This window comes from Felis catus, chromosome E1 (assembly GCF_018350175.1).
Source record: "Felis catus isolate Fca126 chromosome E1, F.catus_Fca126_mat1.0, whole genome shotgun sequence".
Classification (NCBI taxonomy): Eukaryota; Metazoa; Chordata; class Mammalia; order Carnivora; family Felidae; genus Felis; species Felis catus.
The window spans coordinates 41,652,776-41,669,049 of NC_058381.1; the positions used below are offsets into that span (position 1 = coordinate 41,652,776).

At 53.7% G+C, this 16,274-nt stretch overlaps 1 long non-coding RNA gene and 3 other non-coding genes across 8 annotated transcripts; all 4 read left to right on the forward strand.

Moving 5' to 3' along the window:
* Nucleotides 1–3,434: 3,434 nt before the first annotated feature.
* Nucleotides 3,435–15,481, forward strand: LOC123382033. Of its 5 annotated transcripts, none has more exons than XR_006589794.1 (3): nt 3,435–3,606; nt 11,414–11,535; nt 14,779–15,481. It is a non-coding gene; the product is annotated as an uncharacterized LOC123382033 (long non-coding RNA). The 5 variants fall into 5 exon arrangements; XR_006589797.1 differs by lacking the exon at nt 3,435–3,606 and adding an exon at nt 8,798–9,124; XR_006589796.1 differs by lacking the exon at nt 3,435–3,606 and adding an exon at nt 9,229–9,473.
* Nucleotides 3,662–3,856, forward strand: LOC111557941. Its single transcript, XR_002738349.2, has one exon. It is a non-coding gene; the product is annotated as a U2 spliceosomal RNA (small nuclear RNA).
* LOC123382145 lies at nt 9,835–10,025 on the forward strand. The gene has a single exon (XR_006590083.1). It is a non-coding gene; the product is annotated as a U2 spliceosomal RNA (small nuclear RNA).
* A 166-nt stretch (nt 15,482–15,647) lies between the features above and the next one.
* LOC111559236 lies at nt 15,648–15,838 on the forward strand. The gene has a single exon (XR_002740201.2). It is a non-coding gene; the product is annotated as a U2 spliceosomal RNA (small nuclear RNA).
* Nucleotides 15,839–16,274: the final 436 nt, after the last annotated feature.

A 16,274-nucleotide genomic window follows, 5' to 3' on the forward strand; every position in this document is an offset into this window, starting at 1 on the left:
TTTAAAAAATGTTTTAATGTTTATTTATTTTATTTTTGAGAGAGATAGAGAGTGAGAGGGGGAGGGGCAGAGAGAGGGGGAGACGCAGAATCTTTTTTTTTTTTTAATTTTTTAATGTTTATTTTTTGAGAGAGAGAGAGAGAGAGAGAGAGAGCGGGGGAAGGGCTGAGAGAGAGAGAGAGAGAGAGGGAGACACAGAAACCGAAGCAGGCTCCAGGCTCTGAGCTCTGAGCTGTCAGCACAGAGCCTGATGCGGGGCTGGCACTCACAAGGTGTGAGATCATGACCTGAGCCGAAGGCGGAGGCTTAACCCACTGAGCCACCCAGGCGCCCCGGGGAGACACAGAATCTGAAGCAGGTTCCAGGCTCCGAGATGTCAGCGCAGAGCCTCAGGCGGGGTTCCAATTCAGGGACCTTGAGATCATGGGTTCATGACCAGAGCAGAAGTCGGATGGTTAACCGACTGAGCCACCCAGGCACCCCTCATGTCTGTACAATATTTTTAAAAGGGGGCGCCTGGCGGGCTCGGTGTGTAGAGCATGCCGCTCGCAATCTCAGGGCCTCACGTTCAAGCCCCACGTTGGGCATGGAGTCTACTTTAAAAAACAACAACAACAATCCAGAAACAAAACAACAACAACAAAAACGGAAAGGGGAATAAATATTTGCCAGTCAAAACCACAGGCAGGGTTTTTTTCTCCAAATTATATAGGAGATGCCAGAATGGGATCAGAAAAAAAAAAAAAAAAGAGGGGCACCTGGGTGGCTCAGTGGGTTAAGCACCAACTTCAGCTCAGGTCATGATCTCGAGGCTTGTTCCGAGTTCGCGTCCGGCACTGTGCTGACAGCTCGGCGCCTGGAGCCTGCTTCCAATGCCCTGTCTCCCTCTCTCTCTGCCCCTCCCCCGCTCGTGCTGTCTCTCTGTCTCTGTCTGGTCGGTCTCTCTCCAAAATTAAAAAAAATAATAATCAACATTAAAGACAAAAAGGAGGGGCGCCTGGGTGGCGCAGTCGGTTGAGCGTCGGACTTCGGCCAGGTCACGGTCTCGCGGTCCGTGAGTTCGAGCCCCGCGTCGGGCTCTGGGCTGATGGCTCAGAGCCTGGAGCCTGTTTCCGATTCTGTGTCTCCCTCTCTCTCTGCCCCTTCCCCGTTCATGCTCTGTCTCTCTCTGTCCCAGAAATAAATAAACGTTGAAAAAAAAAAAAGACAAAAAAAAAAAAAAAAACGACAAAAAGGAAAAAGAAAAAACGACTTGATGAAACGTGAGCAAAGTCACGCACTTCGGGGGAAAGATGACAAATGTGGGTTTTCACATACAGAGGTGCAAAGATGAACAAAGAGGTACCGTAAAGAGAGAAATGCGCATCTAGAACGGTACTGAGAGAGAGTTTACAGCCTGAGCGCTTGGTAAAAATCCGAGAGTCTGACGAGCTACTGGGTTTGCCAGGCTGCAGACACAGACGCTGCTTGAGAACTCTCAGGGTGCCCCTAGAGTCCCCATCCCCGTCCCTGACCCGTGGCTGGAGACGCTTTCGGGGCGACAGCGCCAGGGACCAGGAGGGTGCAACAGCTGGGTGGAGGTACATGGCTCTTGGGTGAGGCTGGTGCCAGCCAGCCCTAGCTGTTCAGGCGCCACCGCCCGTGTGTGTCGGTTTGTGCGGGCCACGGGGGGGCACGGCGGGGCAGGGGTACTGACTCCAGCTACCCTGCAGTCAGTTAACTCCCAAGAGGCCGATCCGTGCACTCGGTTCCTCGGGAGACGGTCCTTTGCCAGGAATGGGAGTGTCTTGAGGGTCAAAACAGCTGGGAAACCATGAAGTGGCTAGTAACTGAGGAACGTGGAACCAAGCAGAGAGGTCTTGTGTTGGGGAGGCCCCAAGAGCCATCAGGATGACCGTTGGGCCACTGGCTGGGTGAGCTTGCTTGGTCGATAGATCATCACCTCGTTGAATCCATATCCATTCGCTCATCCATTCAACAAATATTTAGGTGCTGGGCACGGGGCTAAGTGCAGGGGCCGCCACAGAGGTGGAAAGAGGGGTCCAGGTGGGATCTTCCCAGTCGTCCGGAGCTGGGGTATCGAGGGGGCGGGGCAGGGTGTGGGAAGGGAGGCAGGGTACAGACCAGGACCTACTCCCGTACCGTACCGTATCATAGTGGGGCTGGTGGGAGTGGGGAGGGAAAAGTGCTCAAAACAGACCCCGGCGTTAGGTTAGGTTCTATCAGGACGTGGTCTTCAGCGAGGAGACGAAGCTTCCAGAGAAGTGACTGGCAAAAACGCTGTTTGCTACTCAAGCAGCGGAGTCCTGCCGGGCATTTCCACACAGGGCCTCAGAGGCTAACGAGTCAGGAAGGTAACTTGCTTAGGGTCCCGCGCAACCCCGCGCTTGCGCTTCCGGGAGAACGCGTGACGGAGAGATCATCCCCGCCCCCACCCCCACGGGACAGAGGGTAAACTCAGGGCGGGAGACAGTCACAGAGCCAAGAGCTAAGGCGGGGTCGGGCAGGGCCGTGACCGCAGATCAGATGTCACCATCGTGTTACCGGCCTCTCTCGTGCCGGTCCGTGTGTGTGTGTGTGTGTGTGTGTGTGTGTGTGTGTGTGTGTACGCGCGCGCCCAGCAGTCCTTCCCTGCTCCAAGGTCCACGTCCAGAGGCAGGCGGTGTCTTGGGTCAGGGTGAGGCCCACAGGTCGGCTGCCTACAGTCTGCGTCCCACTGGACAAGTTTCTCAACCTCTCTGATGTCGGTTATCACAGCCGTGAAGTGAGGGTGGTAACCACTTCAACTCGCTCCAGGGTCCTGAGGATCCAAAGGGATGGGAAAGACCGCACGCAGGGCCGTGAGTCTGGCGCGCGGCAGTGCTGCGATGGATCGGGATGGTTTCCCCGCAGGGATGACGGACCCGAGGACTCAATCAGATCGAGGGGCGATCGTGCTGGTCTCACGGTCCTTACAGCTAGCTAACTGCAGACTTCGAGAAGAACTAACCCAGGAAAGAAACCGACGCCCGCCGGGGCGAGGGCGGGGACGGGGACGGGGACGGGGACGGGGACGGGGACGGGGGGCGGGGGACAGGGGGCGAGGCGGGATGTCTCAGTCACCGGAGGCTGGCGAGGAGGTGAGTAGGACGGAGGCCGCTCACAGTCACGCTCGCAGGTTCCTGCCCCGGCCGCAGTTCGCTGCCCGCCCAAGGTCGGGGCCCCGCCTGGGGCCCCCGGGCGGACGCTCCCCTCCCCGACGCACAGCGTTCTACCCCGCGGCTTTCTCGGGAGCACGCGGACCGCTCCGGTCCCACGGCTCCCTCCCGCAGCCCCTCTCCCCTGCCCTGGGCCCGCGGCGGGAAGGGTTCCGGGGACCCGGCGGGCCGGGCCAGGGGCGGAGCGGGACCGTTGTGGCACGCCCCCCCGCCCCCCCACCCCCCGCCCCGGGCAGGGTGGGGCGGGACACGCAAATTAGCGAGTCCTCCGCTAGGGAAGGACGGGAGGGAGCGGAAAGGGACGCGAAAATTCACCAGGAATGCGGGGGGCAACGGCAACTGCACCGCGTGTGGCGCGTACCACGGGATAGTGAGCCAAGAATGTGGACTGAGCGTGACCTGGCTCACCGTGAGTGCAATATGGATGGCCGCAGGGCGGTAGCGGGGAGGAGGCAGCGGCCGGTAACGAGTCTCGGCCTTTTCCCTAAGATCAAGCGTAGGAGCTGTCCTCTTCGTGCTCAGCCTCTGATACGTCCTCTGGCCGAGGACGGCATTCTAAATGGGTTTGTTGGGGTTGGGTATGGGGGGCCAGGGGTTCGCTCCATCCACTTCACGCATCGGCCTGGCGTTGCAGTGTTTCTAGAAACTGTGTGCGCTTCTGTGGAGTTGCGGACTCCAGGTGGAATCTAGTGCTTGTTCTTTGTCGGCTCGTGTGTTGCGCTGCTTGCTTGCTTTCTTTCTTTCTTTCTTTTTTCTTCTTTCTTTTTTTGCTGCTGTCTGTTCGTTTGTTTTTTTTGTTTTTTTTCTCCTGTGCTGTTTCTTCTTCCCCGCCCCGCGTTTTGGTCCCTGAAGTTGTAGCCTTGCAATTTCCCCGCTTGTGGGAACGGTCGGGAGACCGTATGGTCTTCTTATTCCTAGCCTGGGGGAAGAAGCCCGGAGGCTGGGCTCTAGTACCCCTGGCACAGGCGCGTGCCGCCGCTCGGCGTCCGCCGCCTGGGGTCAGCCCCCCTCCATGCCTCCGGTCATCGGGCTCTGCGGCCCAGTCGCGTTCCCCTTTCGTGCCTCTGGCTTCTTCTCTGGGTCACACGCGCCGACCCCCTTCCCCCCCACCTCTTCGCCGCCCCAGGTCTCCTGAAACTTTCTTACTTCTCTGCTCAAGACCGTGCCTGTTTGCTGCCTCCGAAGTGCTTTTTTTCTTCGTATGTCCCGTCCCTGGGCGTGGGCCCAGGCCCACGGCCTGGTGACCCACACTTTTGGGGAGAAATACTTCACGCCCACGCCCATGTGGCTCGACTTCCGATGTAGGGGACTGAAACCCGGGGCCTTCAAGAAGCTCTCAACTCGCTCTGCCGGACCCCTTAGCCGTCCCAGAACAAATTACAGGCAAATGCGATCATACGTACAAATAAATGTCTTCCCTGGTACGGGAGGAAAATTCCTTCTTCCAGATCGATCTATGGGGAGCCGCTTATCCACCCTGGTTGGCACATCAGAATCTCCTGGGGTTTTCCTTTAAATCGTACTCCTGTCCCACCACTGCCATACGGCAATCGGCAATCGAATTGGAGTCCCTGGGGCGGTGGCCCGAGGTTGGTGGTGCCTCCACTAGCCCGCCAGGCGTTTCCGTTGCACCGTGTGCCTCCAGAAGCACTCCTTCGAGCATCTGGGAGGATGCCCCCGGTCAGCTTACTCTGAAACGGTGAATTCCCCAGGACAATGGAAGCGTTCCATGCACCCCTGCAAATCCAGGCACCCGTCGCTTTACGACAGTCCCAGACTGGCTTCGCCTTTAGCCCACCATAGGCACTCAGCAAACAGTGTACCCAATGGGGAAATAACGGATCCCCTGGTCTTGGCACAGACAGGAGGCCATCCGGTCTGGTGGGGAGGCCTTTGGACCCACATTGGAATATGTTGAGAGCAAGTGCCGGTCGGACGACGTCGTGGCTTCTGCGTTGTGCCTGCCACTCTGCGGAACCAGCGTGCGGACCGTCTCTTCGCCGCCGCCCCCCCCCCCCCCCCCCCCGCATTTCCTTTTAGATGTGGAGACTGATGACACTACCCGCGAGGGTATGAAAAGGTTTACAGCTCACATAATGAAGCTTTCCAGGGAGAGCAGGGTGGCTCCCGGGCAGATTCAAAAATGGCTTGAGAGCAAAGGAAGGAGCCTGGGTTGGTGTGTTTATTATGGTGGTGAATGGAGGGTCTGGGGTAAAGCTTTTTGTCAGATCGACCGGAGGGAGGGCAGGAAGAGAGGAGGGAGTGGCGAGACTTAAAAGCTGTCTGCAGTCAAAGATCCAAAGGAAGTCAGACTCTCTATTACCTGCTGCAAGCTGCTTTCCCCTCTGTGAAATGGGGGCGGGCGGCCGCCTCCTGCGGGCACGGTGCCCATGAAACGGTGCCTTCCGCGGTGGATACTCAACAAACATCCCTTGGATCAGAGTCTGATGGCCGTCTTGATCTGATGTGATAAGGAGGGTTCCAGCCCGAGCAAGGGCAGGGGCGGGGGTGGGAGGCGAGGGGTGGGGGGGTGGGGTGGAGTGGGGGCAGGGCCAGGCCGGCCGGTGGGGACAAGGTGGAGGAAGAAAGGGAAGGGGAAGGGGTACGGGCAGGTTCCTGTGAGAAGCTGAACCTGCTGGCTGACTTTGAGATATGAATGAGTCTGTGAAGGACGGGGACATGGGGGTGGGGGCATGATGATAGGGAGGAGCCCACCAGAAGCAAGGGTCCCCAGTTTTGAGGCCCAGATCATAACTTCAAGGTGGCTGGGCAGGTCAGTGGGATACAAACCGGTCCCCTCATTCCCCAATCGCTCCCCTGCCCCCGCTCTTGGTCAGACTGCAATGCCCGGGTTCCCCCCTCATGTGCCCTGAAATTCTGACTTGCATGGGCATTCTGACTTGTTCTTTAGGCCACCCCCCCCCACAACCGCCCCCCCCCCCCCCCCCCACCCCACCCCCCCGCCAAGACGTCAGGCAGGCCTTCCTGATTCAGCTGGCTTTGCGTTCCATCCCACCTTCTCCTTTATTGAATATGTATCGCATGCTTCCCATAGGGACGCAGAGCCAAACGGGAGAGGCCTTGGGCCTCAAGGGAGTCACACAGCCAGGTGGGGGCCACAACCATGTGTTCGTCTCTGACAGTCCCCTCCGCATCGAACCTGGTGTTGTGGCCTTTTGGGCAGGTGTCTTATCCTGGTCCTGGCCTGGATGCTCCCTGGTTGGGGCAGCGAGGAGGCAGGAATGGTGTCTGGTTTCTCTCTACTTCCCAGGACCAAGCACCGTCCCGGTGGGTCGTGGAGTTGAAGGTGATTAATGACTATTCCTTAAGTTGGAACCGCTGGTGATGGCAGGAGGCCCAGAGTGCTGGTGGTTTTGTCCTCCTGGGCAGATCCATTTCCCCAGGGTAAAAAGACAAGAGCTTTATCACTGGGCCTCCTGCTCTGTCCGAGGGTCCGTCCACTCTGTAGTGCCTGTCGCTTTCCGAATGGGGCATCCATTTTCTTGAGGAGGATTCTCCATACAAGTGACCACGCACCCCCTCACCCCCACCATGAATGCCTAGGGGGCAGGAATAGGATCACAGTCACGTCCCGGAGTTGGGCTCTGTCTGATGGGCGCCCAACCATCATCCACATGGAAAGGATGGGTCAATCCCGTGGACGCAAAGAATCAAACGTGGTTAGGTCAATGTGTTCCGCTACTTGATTTTTTAAGTAAGTTCTATGTCCCCTGCAGGGCTTGAACTCATGGCCTTGAGATCAAGAGTCTCATGCTCTACCGACTGAGCTGTCCAGGCACCCCTGTTCTGCTACTTTTTAAAGAAAAATCGAAGGGGGGTGGGGTGGGGTGGGGTGGGGGGTGGGGGTGGTGCGGCCTGGCTGGCTCAGTCGGTAGAGCATGGAAGAGATTACTCAACAATAACGTCTTTAAAAGGGGGGGAGGGGGCACATGGGTGACCCAGTTGGTTGAGAGGGGGACTTCGCAGCTCAGGTCATGATCTCATGGTTGGTGAGTTGGAGCCCCGCATCGGGCTCGCTGCTGTCAGCACAGAGCCTGCTTCGGAGCCTCTGCCCGCCCCCCTCCCCCGCCCTTCCCCCGCTGGCGCTCTCTCTCAAAAATAAACATTTAGAAAAAGAAGAAGGAAAGAGAGAGAGAGGAAGAAAGATCCAGGAGTGTTACAAAAATGTACACGCGGTACAGTTTAGGATCCAAGGTGGCATCTCAAAGTTGTGAAGGAAAAATACATTCCTTTGCACTGTACTGCAGAGTAGATACCAAATGGCTCAAAGATTTAGCTGTGGAGAAAGAAGAAAAAGACCTAAGGGAAGATTTAGGAAATTATTTTATAACCTCATCTGAAAAACATCTGAAAGCTATTTTTTTTCATGATGAATAGGATGATAGAAAAAATAACTTTTTAAAGGTTGTTTGTTAATGTAATGGGTTTTTATTTTATTGTATTTATTTTTTTTTTAATTTTTTTTCAACGTTTATTTATTTTTGGGGGGACAGAGAGAGACAGAGCATGAACGGGGGAGGGGCAGAGGGAGAGGGAGACACGGAATCGGAAACAGGCTCCAGGCTCTGAGCGGTCAGCACAGAGCCCGACGCGGGGCTCGAACTCACGGACCGCGAGATCGTGACCTGGCCGAAGTCGGACGCTTAACCGACTGCGCCACCCAGGCGCCCCTGTAATGGGTTTTTAAATTAAGAAATAGTTTGTGGGGGCGCCTGGGTGGCTCAGTCCATTAGGGGGCCGACTTCGGCTCAGGTCACGATCTCGCGGTCCGTGAGTTCGAGCCCCGCGTCGGGCTCTGTGCTGACCGCTCAGAGCCTGGAGCCTGTTTCAGATTCTGTGTCTCCCTCTCTCTGACCCTCCCGCGTTCCATGCTCTGTCTCTCTCTGTCTAAAAATAAATAAACGTTAAAAAAAAATTAAAAAAAAAAAAAGAAATAGTTTGTGATATTTGTTTATTTTTGAGAGCGAGAGAGACAGAGCGCGAGCAGTGGAGGGGGCAGATAGAGAGGGAGACACAGAATCCAAAGCGGACTCCAGGCTCTGAGCTGTCAGCACAGAGCCGGACGTGGGGCCGAAACCCACAAACCCTGACCTGAGATCCTGACCTGAGCCGAAGTCAGAGGCTCGAGGCTCAACTGACTGAGCCACCCAGGCGCCCCTATGTTTTAGATAATGTCTACGCCTAAACGTGGGGCTGGGACTCACGACCCCTCCAGGTCAAGAGTGGCAAGCCAGGCGCCTCTAAAATATAACTTTCAGTGGAACCTTAAGGAGAGGAAATCCTCAAAAGACAGATAGCCAACAGAAGAAAATACTCACTGCTTGTATTACATACAAAGGGCCTTAAACTGTAAATTGCCGATACAAGCCCTTATGATAAAGCCCGACCAGTTAACCTAGCAAGTAAAAGGGCCGAAGTCCCTGAACAGAGAGAGTTCAGGGCTCTCAAACACAGGAGAGAACACTCAGCCTTGTCTTCTTACCCATGATTAGAGAAGTACAAGTCAAAACCATGCTGAGGTACCATTTTCACCTGTAAGATCGGCCCCTCCCCCTGCTCCCCTGCCCCCCCCCCCCCAAGCAACCCCCACTTTGATACCACGCGGAGTTGCTGGCGGGACTGGAGCAGCAGGCGCTGCCTGAGAACGTCCGCCGTGCTCCTGCAGTCACTGTCCCTGCTCCCCCGAAATTCAAGGCCCCCTTGCGGCAAGAGTTGGCAGGACCGTGACCACACCGCACTCACGGCGAGGACACAAGGGCATACGACTGGCGTCCACCGAGCGCACTTTGCAGGCACTTGGGTCCGTGCGTGTGTATCTGAGCAAACTCCGCGGGAGTGAATCACGCGGAGGAGACGGAAACGCCAAGTTATTGATTCGCGACGGGAACCGTTCCATCCCAGTGAAAGTAATCCAGGAGGACATCCCCTTCTCGCGAGGGAACCAGCCTGGGGCTGGGACTCTGGGGCGGAAGACGGCCCGAAGGACGCGGACGCGAGCCGGGGGTGGGGGTGGAGGGTGGGCGTGCTGCTGAAGAGCCGTCAGCATCGCGACGCGCGGGGCACTGGCTGGGAGTGTAGGAGGCAGGATGTCATTCACTGAACGGTGGTTGAGGGGGCGGGGCGGGGCGGGCAGAGCAGCGGCCAAAAGCAAGGTCTTGCCTTCACGGGCTCCCGGAAGCCCCGGGATCTGCAGCCGTGTTGGCTGTCCCTTCGCAGTCCCCGCCAGCAGCCCCTCCTCCCGGGTCTTTGCGCGAGGTGTGTGCACGCCGGGAAGGTGGGCCCCCAGTTGGGTTTGGGCTCGCGGCGCGCAGAGGCGGTCGGGAGGGTGGAGTCGGGCCGCGGCGGCCGCGCCTCCTCAGGGAACAAAAGGCGGGGCATCATGCAGATTAGAAATGGCTGTGCGGCGGCGCGGTAAGGACGGGCCAACCAGGGATACGGGATTTCCCCTTCAGAATGTGAAGAACGAAAAAAATGTGCACAAAAGTATTCTAGTGATTATCGATGGTCCTGTCGATGTCGCAAAGGATATCAGAAAAGGAGTGAGCGTTAGGGTTCTCACCATGAGTTGAATATGGATGATGGGAGAACGGTACTGGAGAGGGAGGGGCTGGCCGGTATCGCTTCTCGGCCTTTTGGCTAAGATCAAGTGTAGTATCTGTTCTTATCAGTTTAATATCTGATACGTCCTCTATCCGAGGACAATATATTAAATGGATTTTTGGAGCCGGGAGATGGAATAGGGGCTTGCTCCGTCCACTCCGCGCATCGACCCGGTATTGCAGTACTTCCGGGAACGGTGCACCTCCCTTCCTTTCAGTGGGTTTCTAAAAGCAGACGTGGTGCTTAGTATGCGGAGCTGTGGTTTTGTTTTGTCTTGTTTTTTTTCTCTTGTTTCACTCCCTCTCTTTTTCCCCTGGCGGGTACGGATGATACCTGTCCTGTTCTTCCGTCGCGCCTCTTTTTTTTTTTTTTTTTTTCTTCTCCTCTTTTTTCTTCTCTGCCGGTCTTTTTTCGTTCTGTTCTCTCCCTTCCCTTTTCCGGTTTTGCCCCCGGGTCCAGCCTTTTTTTTTTTCAACCGCTTTCCGCTGCCGTTTCCCGATTTCTTCTACTTTTCTCCGGAAGTTTGCACTCGTGCGTAGTCTGGTTCCCGGTGGTGGCCAGCTCTTCTAAACCTTCCATTTCTCGTTCCCGGGAGTCGTGCTCCACTTTACCTCTCAAAGAGCTTTGCCCTCCTCCCCGCGCCCGGCCGTTTATGTTGTACACGCCCCGCCCCGCCCCCCCCCCCCCCCCCCCCCCCCGCCGCCTTGCCAGTCCTTGTGCTTTCTGTCCAGCTAGCTAGCTGCATGCAGCTCATTTCGCTTTTGAAGGTTTAGCTCCTGGCTGTCTCTCTCTGAGACACTTCTGTCATTCCTGGTGAGTTTCAACAGTCACACGGGCGATTCCTTCCGAACACCCCGCCTGGCCTCTCAGTTTCTCCACCGCGGCTAAATCTATCCCCCCTCGTCGGCCCGCTAGATTTTGTCATTCCCAATTGCTCTAACCGTGTCCCCATCCAGCATCACATTCTCCCATCGCCTTCTACCCTTCCTCTGCCCTTTGACACCTGACACTTCTCTGTTCCTTCACACCTACACCCCACCCCTACCCCGGATCCCTCAATGTCCTTGCCTCCCTATTGACCTGGATTCATTTCCTTGCACATACCCTCAGGTCCTGGACGCGTTCTTGGTGCCACCTGTGCCACTGACTGTAGCCGGCGAAAACCATAGCACCGGGCTGATCTGGCTCACCTCAACTCTCAGTGTGCCGGGGAGAAAACTAGATAGACCTCAACACATTTGTTACCCAGGCTCCAAGAGGCCCTTTCAGGAGAAGGAAAAATAAAAGCATTGGGGGGAGGGGGCACCTGGGTGGTTCAGTCGGTTAAGCGTCTGACTTTGGCTCAGGTCATGATCTCTTGGTTTGTGAGTTCGAGCCCCGCGTCGGGCTCTGTGCTGACAGCTCAGAGCTGGAGCCTGCTTCAGATTCTGTCTCTCTCTCTCTCTGCCCTTCCCCCACTTGTGCCCTGTCTCTATCAGAAGTAAATAAATGTAAAATTTTTTTTAAAAGCACTGTGGGAAACTGCTTTATTTAAAATTGACACGCGTTTAATTAAACACAACAAAACTCACATTCTTATACTTCATACTTTCCAGGTTTTGAAGGTCTAAATATCCGAATCCGGCGACATCCTCCAAATGCAACGGACTGCTCATTGGCTGTCCTACCCGGCCTGTGAAATATTGCTTCTCCAGTATTTCCAATACATCTCCAACAGGTTCGGCCTTATCACTACTTCTGGTTCTTCTTGTGTTATGCCCAGAAAATTCGTGATCCCCAAAGACCGCCAGGGAGCCGAGTCCGATGCAAAAGCAAAAGAGCCTTTATTCGAGCTAGCTCGAGCTCAATCCCCTACCTGCACGGACGCAGCGGTGAGATACCGGGGAGAGAGAGCGAGTTTCAAAAGGACAAAGGTTTTATTGGGGCCTAGGGGCAGTTGGTGACGTAATGGCTATGGCCTCAGCCGATTGGCTGGGGAAGGGTCCGAGTCCTGTTAGGCAGGTGTGTGTGTGTGGGGGGGGGGGGGGGGTTACTCAAGGGGAGGAGGTGTGGTCAAGGTGAAGGACACAGAACAAGATGGAGTTGGCCGGCGTAGGCCTGCCCTTTCACTTGCACCGTCAAAATACAACAGTCGAAGGTTTTTTTCACTTTTATTTTTTATGTTTTTAACCCTCGGTGGCTTGCAATTCTGTTGATCTGCAAAGTCTGGTGTTTGAGAAAATTCATCTAGGATATTGTCATTTGAAGACGTGTGGTCGGTCGGAGATTTCACTCGTGTTGATCTCTTTCACCCTCCTCATTAGAGACCAGTCCTTTGCTTTCATCTTCTGGTTCGTCTAGTCAGAGTCTAATCATTCATCTAATCGTGTCAGAGTTCTCTTCTTTGCCCATGTTACGGGTGGAAAGGTGAAAATTTCCAAATTCTCGATGACATTCAACAAAAGCAACATTCGGACTGCCAGGATAGTGTCTCCCATCTGCTTGTGTACCTTCTGGAAAGATGATTCGCTACTTTGTTTTTAATTGCAACAAGGCAGGGAGAAAACTGAGGGATGGCGGGTGCCACTCTGGTGAGGTGTTTCACTGCCGCCTCACCGCTCTGAGGGATTCCATTTCCTTAGCCTTGTAGATTTCTCCGTCCTAGTTGGGGATTGAGGAATAACTTCAGGCAAAAATCCCCCCAGGATGATGAGATAGCAAATTGTTTCGTTGTTTTGAGATTACAGGGAGAATGAGATTGCTAAGACCCCGCGATGTGTCTTCGGTTTGGAGACAGAGAGAAAAGCGGCCGCAGAAGCTGGCCTGACACTCACAGCCAGGCTGTGGGGGTCTCCCGTGGAACGTGAGCAGTTTCACCCAACAGTGGCGGCAATCTGAAAAATAAAACAGCCAGTTGTTTTACTAGCAAAAAAACCCATTTTACTAGCTATTCGGGAATAGCAGAGGAATTGCGATTACGGACCTGCAGGCTATGGTGAACTGCAGACAAGTCCGAAGAGGCAAAAGGAAGGTCGGCCTTTGTTTACGTTTTAGGAGGAAGCTGGGGAGGCTTGTTTTGAGCAACAGTTCCCTGGAGAAGAACAGGAGTTTGAGGTCCTGGCGGCTTCTCATTAGCTGCAAGCGGGGGTTAGTGCCTTGTTGGCTGGGGTGCAACAAGGGCTCTTCCTTCTTTTTCTTAAAGGCAGGAGATAAGCTTCCTATGTGAAAAGGGTCTCCCTTGTCAGAATAAATTTTTGTCTTCCTTCTTCCCGCTAAGGTTAGGCAGGCTGCAAGGAGTGGTACGTGCTTGAGAGCTCCCCCTTCCAGTGCTTCCCGACTCCATTTTAACTGAGCTCTCCTTTATTTATTTTCTTTCTGTCTTTTTTTTTTTTTTAACGTTTATTTATTTATTTTTGAGATAGAGACAGACCATGAATGGGGGAGGGTCAGAAAGAGAGGGAGACACACAATCTGAAACAGGCCCCAGGCTCTGAGCTGTCAGCACAGAGCCTGACGCGGGGCTCGAACTCACAGAACGTGAGATCATGACCTGAGCCGAAGTCGGACGCCCAACCGACTGAGCCACCCAGGCGCCCCTCCTTTACTTATTTTCAACATCAACAGATTAGGGTCACTCTGTGACCCGTGATGAATCAAGACAGAAACAAGGCCACTCCGTAGTCGCCTCCGAACTGAGACAAGAAAAAAGAAGAATATTGTCCAAACAACAAAACTGACCAAACACCCCCTATCCTAGCTAATATGAGTAACTGCTGCTACTTTCCCAGTCGCAGTTTTGGCCTCGCTCTATTCTTCCTTTCTTCTAGGTAAGATGTATTCAGCTACCCAATCACTGAGTTACCCCCACTGCCTGAGGTCATCTGTAGGAGAGTGTGTGCGTGTGTGTGTGTGTGTGTGTGTGTGTGTGTGTGTGTTGTCTGGAGGGGGCGAATCTTTGTCCTTCTCCCCTTCAAGGTTCTTGGGGGTGGTGGGAAGGGGAGGATGGCTGGGGCTTTGTAGCAAAAGACGCATTAAAAAGAGAAAAAGAAACAGAAGTGTATTAGTGTACGTATCTCAGATATACACAGGAGAAAGTCAGGGATGAATAACCCAATGGGGTGGCTGGAACTTGGGCTTACATAGCCGCTTGAAACAAAACAAACAGGGGCGCCTGCGTGACTCAGTCGGTTAAGTGTCTGACCCATGATTTCTGCCCAGGTCATGGTCTCATGGTTCATGAGATCGAGCCCGGAGTCGGGCTTTGCACTGGCCGACAGCACAGAGCCTCCTGGGGATTCTCTCTCTCTCTCTCTCTCTCTCTCTCTCTCTCTCTCCCTCTCCCTCTCCCTCTCCCTCTCCCTCTCCCCCTCCTTCGCCCTGCCTCCTGCGTGTGTGTGCGCTCTCTCTCTCTCCGTCTCTCTCTCTCTCTCTGAAAATAAAATATACAAATAAAGAATCTTTAAACACAAAACAAACAGAAACAAAAAAAATAATAAATTTTCAGAAAAGTGACAAAAAGTAAAAGGGTTTTGAGTTTCTAGGCTGGCCAACTGTGGGATGGTAACTATATGGGGAAATAGTGGAAGATAAGGGCTGGGCAGTAAAATTTGTTAGGTAGAGTCTCTGGTGCCAGTCTCTGGGCTGATAAGGATCCAGGGTTGTCCGTAGTTAACTCCTGTATACCTTTATGTCCTGATTTTAGGCAAATCGGGGGAGGGAAGAGTTTTTTCCTCCTGTTTCAGCTCAAAATAATCCTTACGCCAAAGTGGCATATTGGCGGGCGGCGGGGGAGGGGGGCAATTCCGCCACCCTTCGCATCCCATTCAAAGGAAGGCCTCGCTCACTTAAACCTTCCCCAAGCCCCCTAATGCAAGCCTCCATCCTGTATATAATGAGCCATTCCTGACACCCTCTCACTGAGGCGCCCCGCGGGTTCCTTCTCACTTTGCAGCAAGCGGTAACCCAACCCTTTTCATTACAGGTGTGTTCCTGGTGGTCTTTGGCTGGATGGCGTTGACAAGTTATTAAGAGGGTCCACCGATGGACCCATATGGGAACTGCGACATGGAATGCGTTTTATTCTAACAAGCAAAGTCCCCCCCCCCCCCGTTGGAAGACCTATAAACGAGAATACAAGTCATGAAATACCACTATTTACAAATAGCACTGCTCAAAAGAGAAACTAGAAAAAAAAGAGAAAAGGTTGTTGATCTCATAACTCCTAGAGCAAGACAGCTTAGTAAAAGGGTAGAGGGATGGATATATATGTATCTGCATCTGTGTCGGTGTGTGTATGTACAGTACACAACAGATCCATGATGTTAGGTGGTGGGTGCTCACGGTAGAAATCTTTCAACGTTGCTGTACGTGCGAAAAGAAATTTAAGAAGAAAAGAAAAATGCTGCCAAGAAAAACCTCACAAAGCTATTTGTCTCGTTCTGGGCTTTCTCCAAGGAAATGAGACTTGAGGCAGCTTTCCCGCTACAGGCGCGTTTCCCTTTCAAGGCGAGAGAGAGAGAGAGAGAGAGAGAGAGAGAGAGAGAGAGAGAGAGAGCGCGCGCGAGCCAGCGCTGACGCCAGGAAACCAGGAAACGGCGCGTGTGTGGGCGGGACATGCAAATTAAAGTGGCTGTTTCTCTCGCGAGCTATGGGAGCAAAACAATAAAAAGCGTGAAAGCCCCGAAGAAGTTAAGCGATCTGATAAACTGAGTATGTCTTAGGAGTTGTGACGATGACACACTGTCCAGTCTAAGGAAAGAGGGTGAGCCTTCGTTTGAGGGTGACTTTTCTCACCGTGACCCAAAGGAGGAGTGAGAGGGAGGGTGTCGATGCGCTGGGGAGGACGTGGTTATCGCTTCTCGGCCTTTTGGCTAAGATCAAGTGTAGTATCTGTTCTTATCAGTTTAATATCTGATACGTCCTCTATCCGAGGACAATATATTAAATGGATTTTTGGAGTCGGGAGATGGAATAGGAGCTTGCTCCGTCCACTCCGCGCATCGACCTGGTATTGCAGTACTTCCAGGAACGGTGCACCTCCCCTTGGGAGGGAACACTCGCGTGTCTCAAAAGTCAGATTTTGCTCTTTTGCTCTTTCTTTACTGTTTTCAGTCCAGCTTCTTTCTATCCACTACTTTTCCGTTACTTTGTTGTAGGTTCTGTTATTTTACTGTCGAGCGGCGTGTTGAGTGGCTTTTGTTTCGGAGAGTGGGGAGAGAAGATCCTGTTTTTCATTCAACCGCCTTATTGTCACCGAGTTTTAGCTATCACCGTGGCGTTTGAGCTTTACATGCATTATGGCACCTTGAGGTCATGTGCTTAAGCTGACCTTCCAACTTTTGTGGTGTTTTGACTCAAATGAACTCAGCATTCATAAAGTGGAGGAATTTTATGAGAATTGCAATGAATCTCTACAAGTTCCTCCTTTCCTCTCATGTCTATCTTCTAATTGTGGGTGCGCTCACAATTCGTTGAGGC